Source organism: Convolutriloba macropyga, chromosome 6, assembly GCF_964194025.1.
Source record: "Convolutriloba macropyga chromosome 6, txConMacr16.3, whole genome shotgun sequence".
NCBI lineage: Eukaryota > Metazoa > Xenacoelomorpha > Acoela > Convolutidae > Convolutriloba > Convolutriloba macropyga.
The window spans coordinates 38530261-38542824 of record NC_134473.1 but is presented as its reverse complement, the minus strand read 5'-3'; positions in this window follow the sequence as shown (position 1 = coordinate 38542824).

Here is a 12564-nt window from a genome sequence, read left to right as displayed (position 1 = left end):
AATGAAAGATGGGATGATGCGCCCTTAAGGAACACTGAGAGGAGGGCTCGACCGGATCAAATTTTCAAGAATTTTGCAATATAAAATACTCTTTGCGAGATCTTGCAAGATTAACATCATTTTGCAGGAATCTTTCAAGGTAAGCGTTTGAAAACACGTTTACAATATTTACATTACATTGAATGGCATCATCAATTGAATCACAAAAAAATAAAGCTGTTATCTTGCAACTATAGCTGCACGACAGATGAGATGAGGTCTATCCTTGCGACCAATATGGCAGAAGATCAACAATAATCCGAATAGAATGAAACCACTCCTTGAAGCTTGCCTCGCGCGCCCACCAATAACCCACGTTTGATGACGATTTGTAGTCTTCATCGAAGTTGTCGAATCTTCCAATTCAGTTTTAACACAGAGCCGCTCGTAAATTTTGCACTGATTAAACAAGTGCGCGGGTTGCAGTTTCTTTGATTTCGGACAAGGATCATATATGATTTCAAACTATCCATACTTGATTTCTTAGTACGATCATAGTATGGATCCTAGGAAATCATATATAATGCTTGCATGACTACCAAGAAATCATGTATGATCCTAGTCTGAAATCCAAGAATCAAACATCTTTTTTCCTTGAATTTATAGTTTCATTATTATCGATAAGGCATCACATCGTGATCCACAAAAAGATCCTGCAGTGCAATACTTATTCTTAACGCAAAATTGGGTCTATCTATCTGACTAAAGATTTCATATTCTTTTCTTATTATACCTATAAATGCACATTCATTGGAATTTTTGCATCTAACTTTTAAATCATTTTCTAAACGCATATTGAATCCAAAGAGAATGTTTGAGCACACCAAATTAGTCAATTGTTGACTGCACATAGAATATATTAAATTTAAATGCCGTCTAAATAAATTATACGGGAAGTTTCGGTTTGAGTCAATGTTTTTATGTGTCATATATGACATTGTGTGGTTTCCAACAAAATTTTAACTTTCTGTCGAACTGAACAGTTTTTCGAATTTTTGGTATGATTTTTTGTATAATTCTTTTTATGATTTACAAAAAAAACATGTATGATCTTTGTGTGACTGCTAAGAGATCATACAAATCATAAATGACCTAGAACGAAAACAAAAAATCTGTATGGTCACTGACCCGATGTACCAGTTGTATAAATTTAATTGCAAGTTGAGCTCCCGGGTCTCCGCCCCGAAAAATGTAAGATTGGGGCTGCAGTGCAAAGATTTTAAAGGAAAATGCAGCTCAAAACTCTCACATCTTTTTGGGCCGCAATGGAATGCCAAGTAGGTAAAATGCCACTGGGGCACTAGCAGAAGAGATATTGTTTGCGTGTGTGTGTGTTTGTGTTTGTTTGTGAGTGCTATTGTAAGTTATTGTGTGTACGCATGTGTGTGTGTGTGTTTTTGCGCGTCTGTGTCTGCCTGTGTGTGTTTGTATGTGCTTGTAAGTTTGCATGTGTTACAAGAACGCACACTCTCATAACCCCCAGACACACACACACACATATATATATATATATATATATATATATATATATATATATATATATACACATACAGTTCACACAAATACACAAACTTTCATGAGGGCTTCAGTTGCCTGAGAAGCGTCAAGGTAGAACACGAAATGCTAATGTTCAATCCCTTGACTAAACTTCAGTGATAATTTACAACAATTTCAGAGAAATTCCAAAAAATAAAACTGATGCAAAAGGATTTCAGAACAAACTGTAAACTGATTTCTGATTTTCTCTGTATCCGAGAAAAATTCAGAGAGGTTTTCTGTTTTCCTCTGAATCAGAAAATATATCAAAATGAATCACTGAAATACTTGTGAATCAGACAAAGTCAGAGTTAAATGTGACCTGATATAGACTCTGACTCAGAACTGAATTCGGTTTAGAGTTAAGTACGAGTTGTTCCTTGCACAGCAGTTAGTCATCCAACCTCCTGTCAGATTCTGATGTTTGCCTATATATAATTTTGATAGTTTTATTATTTAAGTTGATCACTAGAGCAGATCCAATTTTGGAGGAAAGTTCGAGACTTGGAGACTTTGAACTATTCAAATTTTTCATTCATTTTCCTTTTCCAAAAAGATTGATCACTACTCCATAAGTATGAAACAAAGAAAGCTTCCAGTACGGACAATAGTGAGTACTAAATTTAACAGCGCTTATGAAAAAATGTCTCGAACCTTTTTTTACAATTTATCTTCTTTTTTTGTTTATCTTTCTATATAAAGGCTATTTTATGCGTTAAAATGGGCAAGATGTTCAAAAAATCTGCCACGGGGGTAAAATGCCATTGGCGCCCTAGCAAAAGTGATCATGTCTGTTTTTTGTGTGTGAAAGAGTGATAATGCAGAGCTCTTTGTCTATTTGTACTCACGTGTGTGTGTGTGTTTGTGTGTGTGTGTGTGTTTGTGTTTGTTGTTATATGTTCTTGTATTTATGTGTGTGTTACCAGAACAAACACTCTCAGGCCCCCGCAGACTTACACACAATCACACACACAGAGACACTGCACTATTATATCATTTTTTGAGAAAGCTTTTGCTTCAGTGACAAATTTCTGGCATGTAAGCCCTGAGACATCGACACTTCAGACTTTTCAGATTTTTCATTATTTTTTTCTTAAAAAATTGATCAATATTTCACAAAAATGGAACATAGAAAGCATTTAGTACCTACTGAAGTGAATACTATATTTTACAGCACCAACTAAAAATTAACTGGAACCTTTTTTGTACAATTTTTTTTTCTGTTTTTGGTTATCTTCTATACAGAGTTCATTTTATGCGGTACAATGGGCAAGTTGTTCAAAAAACCCTCCAGTTGAGTAAAAGGCCATTGGAACCCTAGCAGGAGAGATAATGTTGGCGTTTTTGTGCATTGAGAATACTAATGTAGTTTTCTGTGTTTATTTGCTCTCACGTTGCTCTCACGCGGAACTTTTTGAATAAATTTTCCGCTGTTTTTGGTTATTTTCTGTGCAGAGGTCATTTTAAGCGTTACAATGAGCAATTTTTTCAAAAAACTATGCCAATGTCGACAATGCCATTGGGGCCCTACCACAGGAAATCCGGTCTGCATTTGTGTGTGTGCGTACGCTTGTGTGTGCTAATGTAGAGTTCTGTGCATATCTGTACGCACATGTGTGTGTATGTGTAGTTTTGTGTGTTCTTGTATTTTTGCGTGTGTTACAAGAACACACACAGTCGTTCCCCCGGCAGACACACAGCCCACACACACAATAACTGGGCAAATATACACAAAAACACTCATGAGGGCTATATCTGACTGGGAAGCGTCCATATAGAATACAAAATGCTGATAATCCTTGCCGTACCTAAAGTTCAGTGATATTGAGTGATAACTCAAAAAAATTTCACAGAAATTTCAGAACCAGCTGTGAAGTGATTTCTGAGCTTCTGAGAATCCGTACAAAATTAAGGAAGAGTAATCTAGATTCTTCTGAATCAGAAATTAATTCAGATTGAATCAGCAAATTAGCGATGAATCAGTCAATTTCGGAGTATATTATGACCTGAATTAGACCCTAACTCTTTTAGATAATGATCCAACTTGCTGTTACATAATGATCTACGACCATATCAATTTTAATGATGGTTTTAATGTTTAAAGTGATTACTAGAGCAGTTCAATTAATTGGGAAATTTTTCCTTTCGTGATAAAATTAGTATATAAAATTCTAGCATATAAGTCTTGAGACTTCGACACTTCAGAATTTTCAGATTTTTCATTATTTTTTTTCAAAAAAGATTCTCAGTATTTCAAAAAAATGGAACTTAGAAAGCATTTAGTACCTACTGAAGTGAATACTATATTTTACAGCACCAACTAAAAATTAACTGGAACCCTTTTCGTACAAATTTTTTTCTGTTTTTGGTTATCTTCTATACAGAGGTTGTTTTACGAGTTACATTAAGCAAGTGTTTCACGAAAATCTGCCAAGGAGGTAAAATACAATTGTGACCCTAGCCCAAGAGTTTCTGTCTCCAGTTTTGTATGTGAGATTGCTAAAGTAGAGTTTTGTGTCTATTTGTACTCGCGTGTGTGTGTGTGTGTTGTTATATGTTCTTGTATTTATGCGTGTATTACCAGAGCACACACTCTCATGCCCCCGCAGACTTACACAAAAACATACACAGACACACATACACACACAAACAATGCACACATAGACACACAAAACTTCATGATGGCTTCGGCCGCCTGGGAAGCGTCCAGCTAGAATACGAAATGATGATGTTCCTATAAGTACTTAAGGTTGAGTGGTATTCAGTATTGATTCAAAACAGTTTCAGAAATTTTAGGTTTTTGTACTGATTCATAAGAATTTGAGAACCAACTGTAAATTGATTTCCGATTTCCTGTGAATCAAAACAAAATTCAGGGAAAGTAAAGTATTTTCTTCCAAATCAGATAGTAATACTTGATGAATCAGTAAATTAGCAATGAAGCAGACAAATTCGGAGTAAATTTTGACCTGAACAAATCTCTGGCTCAGTAGTAAATTCGGCTGCGAGTTTGATACGGCTTCTTATATGTTCCTGCATTTTCGTGTGTGTTACAAGAATGTAAACTCTCACGCGCCCCACAGACTTACACACAAACATACACAGAAAAACACAAATATACACACAAACAATGCACACATTTACCCAAAAAATCTCATGAGAGCTTCGGCTGCCTGGGGCGTCCAGTTAGAATACGAAATGATGATGTTCCTATACGTACCTAAAGTTGAGTGGTATTCAGTATTGATTCAAAACAACTTCAGAAATTTTAGGTTTTTGAACTGATGAATAAGAATTTGAAAAACAACTGTATATTGATTTCCAATTTCCTGTGAATCAAAAAAAAATTCAGGGAAAGTAAAGTATTTTCTTCTAAATCAGAAAGTAATACATAATGAATCACTAAATTAGCGATGAAGCAGACAAATTCTGAGTAAATTTTGACCTGAATTAATCTTTAGCTCAGTAGTAAATTCGGCTGTGAGTTTGATACCGTTTGTTTCTATGTTCCTGCGTTTTTGTGTGTGTTACAAGAATACACACTCTCATTCGCCCCACAGACTTACACAAAAACATACACAGACAAACACACATAAACATACAAACAATGCATACATATAACCACAAAACCTCATGGGAGCTTCAGATGCGGGGAAGCGTCCAGGTAAATTTTGATATGCTGATGTTCCTATCCTTACCTAAAGTTCAGTGATGTTCAGTACTTCTTCAGTTTGAGGAACTTTAAGTTTTAGCACTGATGCAGATGGTTTTCAGAACCAAATGTTAATTGATTTCCCAATTTCTGTGAATCAGAAAAGAAACCAGGAAACTAAAGTGTATTCTTCTAAATCAGAAAGATATACAGAATGAATCAGTGAATTAGCGATTAATCAAATAGCGACAAATTCGGAGTACAATGGGACCTGAAATAGACTCTAACTCAATTCTAAATTGAAATGTGAGATTGGTACGGGTCCTTTCTTGCACGGCAATTATCATCCAATCTCATGTTAGATACTGATGTAAGCCTATATATAAATTTGATGGTTTCATTATTAAAACTGATTACTAGAGAAGATCAACTTTTTGAGAAAGCTTTTGCTTCAGTGACAAATTTCTATCATGTAAGACATGAGACTCAGAGTTTTTAGACTTTCCAGATTTTTCAATGATTTTCTTTTTCTAAAAAGATTGATCACAAAGAAGAATACTATTTTTACAGTACCTGCTAAAAAATCTGAAATCTTTTTGTATAATGTTTCTATTTTTTGTTTTTTTTTCTGTACAGAGGTCATTTTATGCGTTACAATGAGCAAGCTGTTCAAGAGTAGCTGCCAAGGGGTTGAAATATTGTTGGGGCCTTAGCAACAAGCCTAGCAGCAGGAGTTTTGTGTCTATCTGTACGCATGTGTGTGTGTCCAGTTTTGTGTGTTCTTGTATTTTTGCGTGTGTTACAAGAACACGCACACTTTCATGTCCCCTACAGACACACACACACACCCACATAGACAAGCAAACAGACACACACACATACACACACACAAAAAATTCACACATATACACACAAAACCTCATGAGGGCTTCGGCTGCCTGGTGAGCGTTCAAGTAGAGTACGAAATGCCTATGTTCCTCTCTGTACCTAAAGTTCAGTGATCTTCAGTACTGATTCAAAAAAGTTTGAGAAATTTTAGTTTTAAGTACTGATTCATAAGGATTTGAGAACAAACTGTAAACTGATTTCAGAATTTCTGTGAACAGAAACAAAATTCAGGGAAATTAAAGTGTTTTTTTTTCCAAATCAGAAAGTAAAATTTAATGAATCAGTCAATTGGCGATGAGTCAGACAAAATCAGAGTAAAATTTGAACTGAATCAATCCCTGACTCAGTAGTAAATGTGGCTGTGAGTTTGATACGGGAACATTTTTTCTTCTGTTTTCTGTTACTTTCTAAGGAGATATCATTTTATGCGTTACACTGAGCCAAAAAAATCTGCCAAGGGGGTGAAATGGCATTGTCGCCCTAGCAGAAGACAGCTTGTCAGTAGTTTTGTGTGTGAAAGAGTGCCAATGTAGAGTTCTTTGTCTATTTGGATGCTCGTTTGTGTGTATTGTGATATATTCCTGCAATTTTGCGTGTGTTAGAAAAATACACACTCTCATGCGCCCCACAGACTTACACACAAAAATACACAGACAAACACACATATACACACAAACAATGCACACATATAACAAAAAAAAATTCAGGAGAGCTTCGGCTGCCTGGGAAGCGTCCAGCGAGAATACGAAATGATGATGCTCCTATACGTACCTAAAGTTGAGTGGTATTCAGTACTGATTAAAAACTACTTTAGAAATTTTAGGTTTTCGTACTGATTCATAAGAATTTGAGAACCAACTGTAATTTGATTTCAGATTTCCTGTGAATCAAAACAAAATTCAGGGAAAGTAAAGTATTTTCTTCTAAATCAGAAAGTAATACATAATGAAACACTATATTAGCGACGAGGCAGACAAATTCGGGGTAAATTTTGACCTTAATCAATCTCTGACTCAGTAGTAAATTCGGCTATGAGTTTGATACGGGTTGTTTCTTGCACAACAATTATCATCCAATTTCCTGTTAGATTATGATCTACGCCTATATGAAGTTTTTTGATGGTTTTATTGTTTAAACTGATCACTAGAGCAGATCAAATTATTGCGAAAGTTTACGCTTCAGTGACCAATTTCTAGCATGTAGAACTTGAGACTTGATATTTTCAGACTTTCAGATTTTTCATTGATTTTCTTTTTCTAAATATATTGATCAAAATTTGACAAGAAATAATTCTAATTTTACAAGACCTACTAAAAATCGTCTCAAACCAGTTTGTACTTTTTTCTACTGTTTTTGGTCACTTTCTATGGAGAGGTCATTTTATGCGTTACAATGAGCAAGTTCTTCAGAATAATCTTCAAGGGGGTAAAATGCCATTGGCGCCCTGGCAGAAGACTGCCTGTCAGTTGTTTTGTGTGTGAAAGAGTGCTAATTTAGAGTTCTTTGTCTATTTGAATGCCCGTTTGTGTGTATTGTTATATGTTCTTGCATTTTCGCGTGTGTTACAAGAATACACACTCTCATGCCCCCCACAGACTTACACACAAACATACAGAGACACACACATATACACACAAAGAATGCACACATTTACACACAAAACCTCATGAGGGCTCCAGCTGCCTGGGAAGCGTCCCCGTAGAATACGAACTGCCGTTGTTCCTTGAGTTAAGTGAAAGTTGACCTAAAGTAGAGTGATATTCAAGGCTGATTAAAAAGAATTTGAGAAACTTTAATTTTTACGCGCTGATGCAGATGGACTTGTTACTTAAAGTTGAGTGATATTCAAGGTTGATTAAAAAAATTTGAGAAACTTTAAGTTTTAGCGCTCATCCAGATGGATTTGATTTCCGAATTCCTGTGAATCAGAACAAAAATCAGTGAAAACACAAAGTATTCTTCAGAATCAGAAATTAAAATGGAATGAATCAGTGAATTAGCAATGAATCAGACAAACTCGAAATAAATTGTGAGCAGAATTATACACTGACTCAGTAGTAAATTTGGCTGTGAGTTAGGTATGGGTTGTTCCTTGCACAAAAATTATCATCCCATTTCCTGTCAGATAATGATGCACGCCCATATGAAGTTTTTGAGGGAATTAATGATTAAACTGATTACTAGATAAGATCAATTTTTTGAGAATTTTTTAGCTTAAGTAATAGATTTGTGGCATGTAAGACATGAGAGTTCGAGACTTCAGAGAATTCAGATTTTTTTAAAATTTTTTTCTGAAAATAACGATCACTATTTCACAAATATGGAACAGAGAAGGCAATTAGTACCTTCTATAGTGAATACTTCATTTAACAGCACCTACGAAAAACTATCTTGAACTTTTTGCAATTTTTTTGTGTTTCTTTTTTACATAAGTTTTTTATGCGTTACAATGAAAACTTTGTTCAAGAAATTCTCTCCGGGCAATAAAAAAAATCTGGTCTTTCTCTCTCTCTCTCTCTCTCTCTCTCTCTCTTTCTCATTCACACAAACAAAGCACACATATAAACACAAAAAATCATGAGAACTTCATCAGCCTGGGATAAGTCCGGGTAGAATATGAAACATTGATGTTTCTTTCCGTACCTAATTTTCAGTGATTTTTAGTACAGATTCAAAACAATTTGAGAAGTTTTTGTTTTAGTACTGATACAGAAGGATTTCAGAACCAATTGTAGATTGATTTCTGAATTTCTATGAATCAGAACAGAAACCAAAGTAAAGTGTATTTTTCTGAATCAGAAATTAATTCAGAAAGAATCAGTGGTTTAGCGATGAATCAGACAAATTAGGAAAAAGACTCTGACGCTGAATCATTACTAAATTTGGCTGTTAATTAGGTACGGGTTGTTCCTTGCACAGCAACTATCATCCAACCTCCTGTTAGATAATGATGTACGCCCATATATAGCTTTGATGATTTTAAAACTTAAACTCATCGCTAGAGCAGATCAATTTTATGAGAAAACTCTTGCTTCAGTGGCAAATTTTAAGCTTGTAAGACTTGAGGATTCGAGATTTCAGACTTTTCAGATTTAACATCAATTTTTTTTTCGAAAGGAAGGATTAATCAATTCCAGAAGTATGGAAGATAGAAGGCGTTGAGTACCTAATTTTGTAAATACTGTATTTAACAGCACCAACTAAAGTTATCTTGAACCTTTTTTATAGAGTTTTTCTCTGTTTTTAATTCTTTTTTCTGCACAGAGGTTTTTTTATGCGTTACAGCAAACAAGTTGCTGAAGACAATCTGCCAAGGGTGTAAAATGCTAATTGGGCCTAAAAGAAGAGATCCTGTTTGCATGCGCGTGTATGTTTGTGAGTGTCTTAATGCAGGTTTCTGGGTCTTTGTGTACGTGTATGTGTTTGCGGAAGTGTAGGTGTGTATGTGTGTTTTTGTATGTGCTTGTATTTTTGCATGTGTTACAAGAATACGCATTCTCATACATACCACAGAAACTCACACACACGCACACACACACAAACTCACACACTCACACATACACAGACACACCGACACACACAGACGCACGAACACACACAGACACTGAACACAAATAGAAACAAAATCTCATGAGGGCTTCAGCTGCCTGCGAAGCTTTCAGGCAAAATACGAAATGCTGATTTTCCTTGCCGTTCTTAAAAGTCAGTGATATTGAGTACTGATTCAAAACAATTTCAGAGAAATTTCAACTTTTAATACTGATTAAGAAGGATTTCAGAACCAACTGAGAAGTGATTTCTGAATTTCGCGAATCAGAAAAAAATTCCGGGAAAGTAATCTCGATTCTTTTGAATCAGAAACTAATTCAGATTGAATCAGTGAATTAGCGATGAATCAGACAATTTAAGAGTAAGACTCTGACTCTGACTCAGTACTGAGTTTGGCTGAGTTAGGTACGGTTTGTTCATTGCACAGCAATTATCATCCAACCCCCTGGTAGATAATGACGACTCCCATATAGGGTTTTTTGATGATTTTAATTTTCAAACTGATCACTAGAGCTGATCATTTTTTTGAGAAAGCTTTTACTTCAGTGACAAGTTTCTGGCATGTAAGACATGAGAGTTCAAGAATTGAGACTTTTCAGATTTATGTTTGGTTTTTATTTTCTGAAAAAATTGATCAACATTTCACAAGTATGGAACATAGAAAGTGTTTAGTACCCTCTATATTGAATACTATTTTTAACACCACCTACTAAAAATTATCGCGAACCTTTTTTACAAGTTTTTTCTGTGTTTGTTTTTACAGAGGTTTTTTATGCGTTATAATGAGCAAGTCGTTCAAGGAAAACTCTCCTGGTAATGAAAGCAAATTCTCTCTCTCTCTCTCTCTCTCTCTCTCTCTTTCTCTCTCTCTCTCTCTCTCTCTCTCTCTCTCTCTCTCTCTCTCTTTGCACTCAACTTTTTGCGTATATCCCAATTAATTAAGTAAGCAAATTTCTTGTTTAACATTACTTCTATGTATAAAAGAGTATAAGAGAGAAAGCGCTTCCGTGTGATAATCGAAGAATTGCAGAACATTTCCCAATTAGGGTTTGCTCCAGGACTCCCGCTGCATAACACGGCATCAGTCAAGCAGATGGTGAATTCTATGGAGATTAACCCAGGTTTTGGTCCAGACCCAAATTGAGCTATGATCAGACCCAATCGAGCGCACACCCCTGTGTTCCCAGACCGAAATTACAGGGACTTGAAGCGGTTCGAGCGCACAATAGTCTGGACCATGGTCTGATTTCAGTCTGATCAGAGGTCAATTCGGTCTGGACGGTCTGATCATAGTCTTTATAGTCTGGACCATGGTCTGGGTTCGGTCTGATCAGAGGTCAATTCTGTCTGGAAGGTCTGATCATAGTCTTTATAGTCTGGACCATGGTCTGGGTTCGGTCTGATCAGGGGTCAATTCTGTCTGGAAGGTCTGATCACAGTCTTTATAGTCTGAACCATGGTCTGGGTTCGGTCTGATCAGAGGTCAATTCTGTCTGGAAGGTCTGATCACAGTCTTTATAGTCTGAACCATGGTCTGGGTTCGGTCTGATCAGAGGTCAATTCGGTCTGGAAGGTCTGATTTCGAGTGCATTTTTTTTTCAATTTTTTTGTTTTATTGAGGGATGTTGGCTCTGCCAAGAGGCAACAATAAAGCAGCGTTCCGATCAGAGACTCATCTAAAGTCCGATGACTCTGATCAGAAACAAGGACTCCAGCTGATAGCAAATAAATGCCGGTCCCCTCAAGAGGAAATTTTATTAGTTACCTTAATTAGTTAACAGAACTTCGAAAAATTTGAGGTTTTAAATCAATACTAGATTATTGATTTAGAATATTGCTTCAACCATCAGTGAATCACTTCAACCATTAGCGAATTGCTATTTTATCATGCGCTTCGTTACTCCAAATTAAAAGTTAAAAATGATTTTTTCAAAATCACATTGAAAACCCAACGTTTTCAACAAATTCTCTAGATATACAAAAAGTCCAATGGTATATTTGTGCTCCCCGTTATTTGGGTGGTACATTTAAGTTTTTAGCAGAATGAAAACTTGTCTCCGATTATGTTTATTTACCCTTTTGATTCGGTGAGCTAAAAAGTGGGCATGTGTTTGCTGTAATTTTCGTAATCGAACATCTGCTAAAATTATCACCGTCAATGATCTAAACATCATTGTAATAGAAGGTTAGTTCAAAATCATCCACAATTGTGGAAACAGCCAGCGCATGGTGTAGACCAAGGAAACGAGCATACTTGTTAAGTCCAGCGCAGCTGCTACAGCGAAAAAAAATGAGACCTTTTTTTAGGAAACAGGTATGCAAACAAGCATAACCGTTTTAATGCTCTACTAATGTATCCAATATGAGGTAATATTTAAAACAATCTCAAAAAAAAATCATTTATAGCTAGTAAGAAACTATGCTCTCTGCTCAATCTAAATTTGGCGTCGGAAATATTTCCTACTTCTAAACGCTTAACCGAATCAAATTGAAAAAAATGGTTATCCATTTTTTTCAGTTTTTTTTAAATATGAGCTCTTGCATTGATAGGTTCTGCTTAACCTTTAGGGAGTCGGAAAATGCTTGAAAATGTCACGGGGATACGTCAAAAGACGACATTTATTAACAGAGAGATGAAGCGCTGTATCAGTCTTGGCATATGGTGTACTTTCGGGATGATTAGATACAAATATGAGCCGATGTTTATAAGTTAGACAGCATCACATATGAGCGGAGTATGAAGTGATGGATTTATAACGATTAGAGACGCGCTAATACTTGTGCAGATAAGGGCTTCTACATGGTGACTTATCGCGACTCAAAACACGTGTACTACGTAAGGCGGCACATTTAAAGAGCGTTGAAATGTAAATATTTGGAGCTTAAACATGTTGATATAG